At 43.4% G+C, this 8635-nt stretch overlaps 1 protein-coding gene across 2 annotated transcripts in view; it reads right to left on the minus strand.

The window, feature by feature from the left end:
• Positions 1-8358, minus strand: part of PFKFB4 (6-phosphofructo-2-kinase/fructose-2,6-biphosphatase 4) — a 54200-nt gene extending 45842 nt beyond the window's left edge. Inside the window, exon 1 of one of the 2 annotated variants that reach the window (XM_019471858.1) lies at positions 8256-8358. The gene's annotated coding sequence lies outside the window, so the exon portion shown is untranslated. Of the gene's footprint in view, positions 1-4344; positions 4390-8255 lie in introns of those variants that run through there. The other variant, XM_009278483.2, reaches the window with a different exon arrangement.
• Positions 8359-8635: the final 277 nt, after the last annotated feature.

An 8635-nucleotide genomic window follows, 5' to 3' on the forward strand; every position in this document is an offset into this window, starting at 1 on the left:
AGGGGGGAGTGAGCGAGCGGCTGGGTGGTGCTCAGTTGCCGACTGAGGTTAAACCACGACACAGCAGAACGTCATCCTCCCAACATGTGGATTGCATGAGAATCCCAGAGCATACACTGAGATTCACACAGACAGTATTATCAACTAAATAAAAAAAATATACCTTGCTACACTGTCACTCTGTTCTTTCACTATCTTTATGTGAACCATTCTTGAAAGCATGGCCATTCAGAGTACTTTTATTATTTCTAAATATATAAACATCTTAGTTTAGATGTTTATCACATTTCAAAAGAAATAATCGCTCGATTTTAAACATGGGAGAAACCTAATGTCTGAAGATAAACCCTATCAATGAGATGCCATTGCTCTCATGCAAGGAAGTTTCCTGTGTTAAATCTAACATGAGGCATAGATTTAAGGCTGGTCTGCATTAACTGTATTCTTTAAATCTGAAGGATAAATCACCAATTCTTTACACCTCCAGCCCAAGCACCCACCTCCCACCTTCACCTCTGAGAGAACATTGAAATTATTTCCTTGAAAAATAGGGCAGATCCTCAAGTGGTGCTTCCAGGTATTGCTTCCAACTATTTCCATCATCACAACATTAAGCAACGCTTTTAAATCTTCCTGTTACGACACAACATAAAGGAAAGATGGCATCCATTATTCATGCTTTCTGAGGCAACCCAGTGCTAAAAAACCCTTTGTAGCTTACTGTATACCAGGGACTTCAAACTATTTACATGAGGTGGTGTGTGCTTTTAAGAAGTGCAAAAAGAGGACATTAAAATACATGGCATTTGCACAAATGGCCTATTTACATTCACAGGTCTAGAGGGTAACTGAAAATACTGAGTTTCCAAGATGGTAAGCCTACTGAGGACAGTCGTTCCTACACATTGTTCCGGTAGTACCCGATGTTGTTACTACAGCAACAGCACGTACAGCCTTGCACAACCTCTGGACGGCCAGTGGGTGTACCCTGATACGCTCTCCTCTTCCTTGGAAGTGTGCTAGAGCAGCGAGTCTGCTTCTCCACCACTGTTACCTGGAATCCGTGATACAACCCAGGAAAACCAAGGCTCGATAAATCTGTAGTATTTGAAAGAGAAGGAAAAGCAAAAACATACTTGCACCCACTAGGATGTTTGTCTTTGTGCCTCTTGAACTTGCGTAAAAGCAATCGCTACTAAGCGGTCTGAAAGTGTTTCTATCACCTTACAAGTCTCTATTCCTTTCCAGTCACATAAACGTATTAGAAAAACCTTCCCCGTTCCGAGCTTGGGTTTGCTGTTATGAGTAACAGTATAGTTAAAAGGAGCACAAGGGAAGGATTAGCAATTTTCAGTAAAACAGACAACCCTTCTCCAGGCTGAAGGGCTTATGAATTATGCTCACTTACAGCTAGTTTTATATTAGGTATCTTAACATTTATGATGTATACGTATCCTTTGCCATTTCATTCAGCTAGGATGCCATGAATCCCACTTGTTTATAACAGCTGGATCCGGGCTGCTAAATATAAAAAAATAGCAAAACAAGGGCAGCTGCCTTCTCAGAGTGGAACTAAAATACTTAACGCTATCTTTAAAACCAAGCGCTATCAACTGACTTCAGCAGTAGAATTTCTCAGGACAGCCACTTTAAAGTAACACATCTGTAAAACCTTATTACATGCATTAGGAAAGTTGTCTGATGAGCTAGAAAAGGAGAAATATATTGACAATAAAGAGTACGCAGAATTTGCGTGTTACCCAAACGCATGAAGTAAAACACACGAATTTTAAAAAAAATCACGAAGGCTTTGGGACAAAGCTACCTATCAGGTGGCAGCATTTAAAAGGCGAGATAAAGAGAACGTAGGAAGCACCACCAGGGGTTTGGGGCTTGAAATATTAAATGGCTACTGATGGAGAAATCAAAGAGAAAAAGGCGAGGAGGAAGCCAGCCGCTGGACGGGGTGACAAACCGTCAGAGGTGTAGAATGCATCTGTGAGTCATCAGCACATAATAGAAGTTGAAGCCATGCGAACGCCTAAAATAGGGCATGGGGAGACAAGAGCAAGACAAGGTCAAATTGTGGGAGGAGGAGGAAAAGCCAGACGGGGAGGGGGAAGAGTATCATGAAAGAAAAAACAACAACTTGTTAGAATAAGCAGTGACTGTGCAGAGGGGTCACGGAGAACAAGATCAAAACAGGGGTCTTCCAACATTTCAGTGACACAAACAACACGTAAATAGACAGAAGCACCCAAAATGGACTCAGCACAGGAGAGGCTGAGGTGGAGGTTATACAGCCCCACGTTGTAAGAGGGACTAGGCTTAGCTGAGAGCTAGAACAAGCAAAAAAATGGGGGGTCCGGAGTTAAAGGTCCAACAGAGTACAGTACTCCAGCATATATTACCGTATGGGATAAGTAGGTCGTTAAGGAAAAAGCCCATGGCAACGGAAGCAAGAGCAAATGAGTTAACGGGGCAGCGAGTGGGCCCAAAGTCCTCCACGCGCACCTACAGTTACACTTGGTTTCACGCGTGTCCCGTAGGCAACGGAGACAGGAAAGCAGGTTTTCAAAAGTAAAGAATAAATCCCTCTGGAAAGCCAGCACGGAAAACTGACACTGACACAAGGGGGAAAAAAACCTCACAGCATATGTGACGCCAGCTGCCTCTGGAAATAGTCTTATGCTTTATGAAAAAGGAGCGTATTCATCCAAATAAAAATACAAGTCAAACTAGAGCAAAGCTTCTCAGAAGCTACTGATGACAGTATTTGCAATAAAAGCAAAATTAATCTTAATTTGGCGAACTGCAATGCTGTCATGTAGTCTAAAACCTAGCACTGAAGGGAAAAAAAAAAATACAGTCCAGACATATGGAGATCCGAATCGCTGGAGAATCTCAGTCTTCATAGCCTCCAGGGCAGATTTCTCATTTTCTGTGTATTTTGCAAGTACAGCTAAGATGGCTTATCAGCTTCCTCAGACTAACAGGATCAATATGTAGATGAGGAAGCTTAATAAGGATAATAAAGTACAACAGCCAAAATAATCTAATTTATGGACTGCAGACAGGCTAAACAACACAAATGCTACAAATAATAACTCTTGCAAGGAGAAACATTTACCAAGTGAGAGTCAATATTAGCAAAGAAACCTTCTATATTTTTTTTTTAAAGCAAAACCCCTGAATTCTCTTTATATTCCTGAAAATAACTGTTTCAGCACAAGTCTCCCTAGAGAAAATAAATTATAAAGAATGATTCAGGTGTGCAGAAGGCCATACTCCATCACATATAGCATATGAGAGAGACTGTGGCACCAGAATATGTAAATACACATTCAAACATTTAAATATAAATTGGAAGCAAAACGTATATGGAATATAAAGATGGAAAACAAAACAAAACAAAAAAGAATCAAAAGCAAGTAAGTACGCCAGCCCTCATACACTCGCCACCTCCAGTGCAAACACCAGCTGTCCAGGCTTGCTGGCTCCAGCCACCGCACGGTGGGCTGGTCTATGTCCCCCTCGGGTCTCCCCCTCACCACCAAGGATATCTGAAGTCATCGACCAATTTGAACCCTATTTGACACAGGACAGAGGTCTCAGAAACATTACTCTCCTACATTTTAGTGAAAACCAGCTACCAAGAGAGAAGAGCTGCCCTGCCAATGCTCCCACTACACAAAGTGCTTCAACCTGTCCCATCAGACATGAGATTGACACTGGATGAGCCCAAGTCCTTGGAGCTGACCCAACCTGGGGAAGAAAAGGCAATTACAACCAAGACCTAAATCATGCGAGACCTCTCTTCCAGAGCTGCTTGAATTTTAAGCTCCCTTATTTTAATCCCCAGAGCATTTCTCAGACAAAAAAAAAAAAAAGCAGCTAGATAGATCTCCTACCAAAAATGAGTAATGACTTCAGCTGTAACAGGAGTGCTTGTTTCCTCCATGGCAAGGGCTGCCTTGCTGCTTTTTCCCCCCCTCCTCCTTCGCCCCATCAGTCTGCCTCTCACAAGCCATCTGAAATTTTTTAATTGCAAGAGGTCACGAACCCCTGAAATCTCGCCATTGTTTTGGGGAAACCAGTTTCACACTGGTAGTAGAAAAACTACAAAGCTCTTCTATTCTGCCCACACACCCTTAATGCAAAAGGTAAATGTTGCAGGGCTCCATGCTTAAGAATATCCATAGGGTTCCCATGAGCAACCAATGTTGCTTGCTATTAACCAACAACATCAATTATATTTCCAGGGATATATGATCATGAAAGAAATCTTAAAAGGAAGAAAAAGCCAGTCTTAAATCCAAATATTGTTGTGGCAGCAATAATTACTAGAAGCAGTTTCAGATGCATTTAAAACAACTGATGTTTGTTGTGCTCCTTGATTAGTTTATGTCAAAAGGGGTGTGTAGTGTCATATGGAAGCTTTTAACTATAAATAAATCATCACAAATATTTTGTCCCCTGCATCATTTGATTTAAATTACCCACGGGCAAACTGTATATAATCCAGTCATGAGGATTTCTTGCTGCTTAAGGAAACCTTCCCATTTATGCACCTAAAACATACACAGGATCAAATCAAGCCTCTGCAGTTTCAGTGCAGACTAACCCAACTAACAAAATACGCCGTTGTCTGCAGATGGAGAAATCATTCACGTGTGAATCCATTTCAAAAGTTGCAACACCACAAGTGGCTTTTCCAAGGAAGGCAGAAAGAGCATGTCTAAGTCACTTTTAGGTGTTGCTAAACAGCTACGGACCAACCCCACAACAGATTTGTGGCTGCTGTAACTCTAGTTTAGAAGGTAACAGCTGCCAGGGAGCCTGGATCGCACAGCTCTCCTGGCAGCCCGGCAATTACCGGTGCCAAGGCACAACACGCATGAAGCCAGCTCCTAAACCATGACACAGACAAAGACTTGACACTATGCAGAAAGAGAAGAAAATCCCCACTTGGAAAAATAATTATTTGGGAACAAGTTAGGTGGTCAACTTCAGAGTGAAAAAGGAAATATGAACTTAAAACCCATTCTGATTTACCCTTTCCTACCTGTGCGTGGCCTGTAAACAAGATAAGAACGGACTGAATCATCTGGAAACTAATGCCACACAGTCATTTCAGATATCTAAGTAACCAGTCGTGCTGAAATTATACCGACACATACAAATTTAAAGCTGTAACAGGCACATTATTTCCACAAGGGCACTCATGACAAATCCGTCCCATTTTATTAATAAAACATTACAAAAATATCCCTTTTATCCATCACATGGATAAAAGTCAGTTGCAATTAGGAGACTCATCGTTTGCATTCAAGACCTGCCACGGCAGCTACACGCTTAAAGACTTCAGGATTAATTCCGGCGCGTTGCTTCAGACCCTTAAATGTTGCAGACGCCACCAGACACCACGAGCCCCCCATTCACCAGCTTCTCAAATGAGAGAGAAGTTTTTTTGACATAATCAAAACACAACCTCAAAGGCACTTACAACTGCACTGTTACCACAGCACGGGTAAGTTCACATATTTGATGCAAAACCACAAATTCTGCTTCTCTTTGCATCAGCACAAATTCACAGGCCCACCACATTAGAGCGATTTTTACTTAAAAAAGCCACATGGCACACAGCACCACCCAACAGCTACAAGGTCAGTACTTTACCTGTAATACATTAAGTACATCTGGAGTTTACCATTCATAATTAGCATGCTATTACAATATTTAGGGCCAGGTTTTTGGCAGGCACCCAAGAACAAGCCTGGTTATTAGCCAGTCTGGCCCGGCGTGGTATCTTGCCGGAGTCAGCCAGGCCAGCGCTCCCCCTGAAACTACCCCTCTGCACAACCAAATCATACCTGAAATAAATCCACCACCTCTGAAAATAACCCGTGCGAAGCAGCTTTGAGCGCCTGATATCGAGTAAAACCAGGAATCAACTTAAATTACTTAATTTTAGCTGTTGGAGAGCCCAACTAGACAGACTAGTGAGTCTGGTCATGATTCTCTTTTCCTCCCTTATAGAATTTAATTACTTAACCTCTTACGCTCTCAGAGACCACAAGTCAAGTGCTTTGTCTGTGACAAAAGGTTAACAGACTAATTGTTTGACTTAAAATGGGAAAAAAAGGCTTCCGGGGAAAACCAGAGCAGACCCAAGGAACCCAGCGCTTCTCACAGCCATGGCTGGTGCTTCCTCAGTTGTACTTTGAGAATTTTTACCCTTTCTACTACATTCGCCTTCTGACTCTTCCCAAGGACCTGCCCCACCCAGGGTGTGGGGACACAAGCTTACACTATATTCAGTAAATTAAAAAAAAAAAACAAACCACCAAACAAAAAAAAAAGCGTACAGAGTGAGAAGGTGAGAGTACTCCACCAGGTCATTTCCTTCAGAAGACAGCCGAAACGCTCCCCAAACGTAGGATGTTTTCCAGCATTTAAAGTCTAATGTTTACATCCATCTCAAAGGAAAAGCTGTGGACATTGCACGCACAGTTTAAGCCCCAAGGAAGCCATGCAACTTCAGTGAGCAATTTAGAACACATCTGTAGTACTACGTCAGCAATTAGATACCATCCACAAGTTGGATTTACCAAATCACTTACTCATAAGAGCAGAAGGAACATTGACGCAATCAAATTGAGAAAAACACTGGTGTAACCAGGCTGATTTTTTTTAAATTAGATGGATGATACATGGGGGGAAAAAAAAAAAAAAGTGCTAAAAGCACTTAATTCAACAACATCCTACTACTGGTAAGGGTTATAAATATAACTTAGCACTTTTTCGTAACAAAATGTCCTATTTCAAAGCAGACCCTTCCTTCAAATGACCTCAAAAAAGTTCTAAACCAAAATCCTCCCCGAAACGCTCTCAGCTTTGGGCCCTTGTCCTGCATAACTATCCCTACACGAATGCTCTCATTAGATGATGCGCCGATTTAAAAGGACTGGCACCTTATGTAAATGGCTGTTACTGCTTTTAATTGCAGCCATAATTATGGGAGTGCCTTGCAACTGAGTAAGGCCACATTAAGCAAACTTACTGGAAACTTTGCAAACTGCTCCGCAACATACTGGACGAGCACACGGAGGTCCCACAACCGGTATTTATTCAGTCCCATCTTTGGCTCTCTGCAGAGCACTACAAAATCAACTGACCCTGTATGGGATCGCTCCGAGTTGTACTTGGTATAGTATGTTTTTGCCTTATGTTAACTAGTTTCTCTTTGACATTTAGCAATGTAAGATGTTTAATTCAGAATTAATGTTTTTAAAGATTTTAAAATCTTAAAGAGCCTTCAAGTTTCTTCAACATTAACTTTTTTTTTCCCCTCCCCACACTCTGAAGAGCCACACAAGCACGATGGGACCTGCTACAGAGTCAACGCTGAGCCAGGCTACGAGCTGTTGAGAATGAGGAGCAAGAGCAGTATGCATTTCAGCAGCTCCCCTGGCACAGCCAACAAATCACTGCGTGTTGAAGATGCCACGCAAGCATGGCACGAATGACAGAGGGAACAATGAAGGGTTTCTAGTTCAGCCACGGGTAAGCGGTGGCCCATCACTGCGTTTCAACAGCTGAATCAGGGGGTGTGTGTCCCCCCTTAGTCCAGGCGGTTTGGAAACCATCAATCTTACTGAAATCCATTTCCATGCCCTGGGTCGGAGTCGGGCGTGGATGAAGTAGGCAGCTGCCTACTATAACGCCGGCAGAAGCAAAGCGATGGCTGTAAACAAGAGCAATCCTCTGAGTCACCGGGCAGGAGCCACAGCCACTCTACACCCAGCGACACCCAATTTTCTACGGCACCAGGCAGCTCAGGGTGCCAGGCCAAGGCTCCCCGGTCCCGCTAACAGACCTGCGTGCAACACCACTCTGCTTCTGCCTCTGTTTCCCCATCCTGCCCCACGGCTGCAGGAGAGGCCAGGAAGGCACCAGGTTTATCTTCCAGCCTATGTAACACAGTTTTCCTAGAAAGGGAGAAAAACACCCAAACGTAACCAAGACTGAGCCTACGTTCCAAAGTTCTGGTGCACTTGCATCACAGCTGTCATCCTGCATTACACAAAGTGCCTAATGGCCACACCAGACCCCTCAATCCTCAGGGAGAGTCAGCCCTTCCCAAGGAAGGCTCCAACGAGCCAGCAGCCAAGTCTCACAGGGCAAGATAAAAAAAGATGCAGATTACGTGTTTTTATGCTGTTGCCATTAGGAATAGGGGAAGAACAACTAACCGGTTGGATCAGCATTTGCCAAAACGCTGCTTTTACAGCCCTCCTCGGCCAATAGAAAGCATCGACGCTTGGAGGAGCACAATGTAAATGCACCTTCCCACAGACAGTTAAAAAAAAAAAAAAAAGTCCCTCGCAGCAAAGCAATTTCCAAAAATAACTCGGCAAGCAAACAGCCACTGGTACACTACGATTCCCTCTTTCCACACCGCATCTCCCAAACCTTCCTCTGCCTTGGGCTGTTGCCAGCAGAAGCCGCGATTCCCGATTCCCACTTTCCCGAGCCTTTGAGACGCCGGTCACCCTTACTCCTTGGCGGAGCTGGAAGGGAAAATTCAGACCAGGGTGTCCCAGGAAGCACCACCTCCCCCCTCCAGCCTTGC

Source organism: Aptenodytes forsteri, unplaced genomic scaffold (genome assembly GCF_000699145.1).
Source record: "Aptenodytes forsteri isolate BGI_AS27 unplaced genomic scaffold, ASM69914v1 Scaffold578, whole genome shotgun sequence".
Lineage (NCBI taxonomy): Eukaryota > Metazoa > Chordata > Aves > Sphenisciformes > Spheniscidae > Aptenodytes > Aptenodytes forsteri.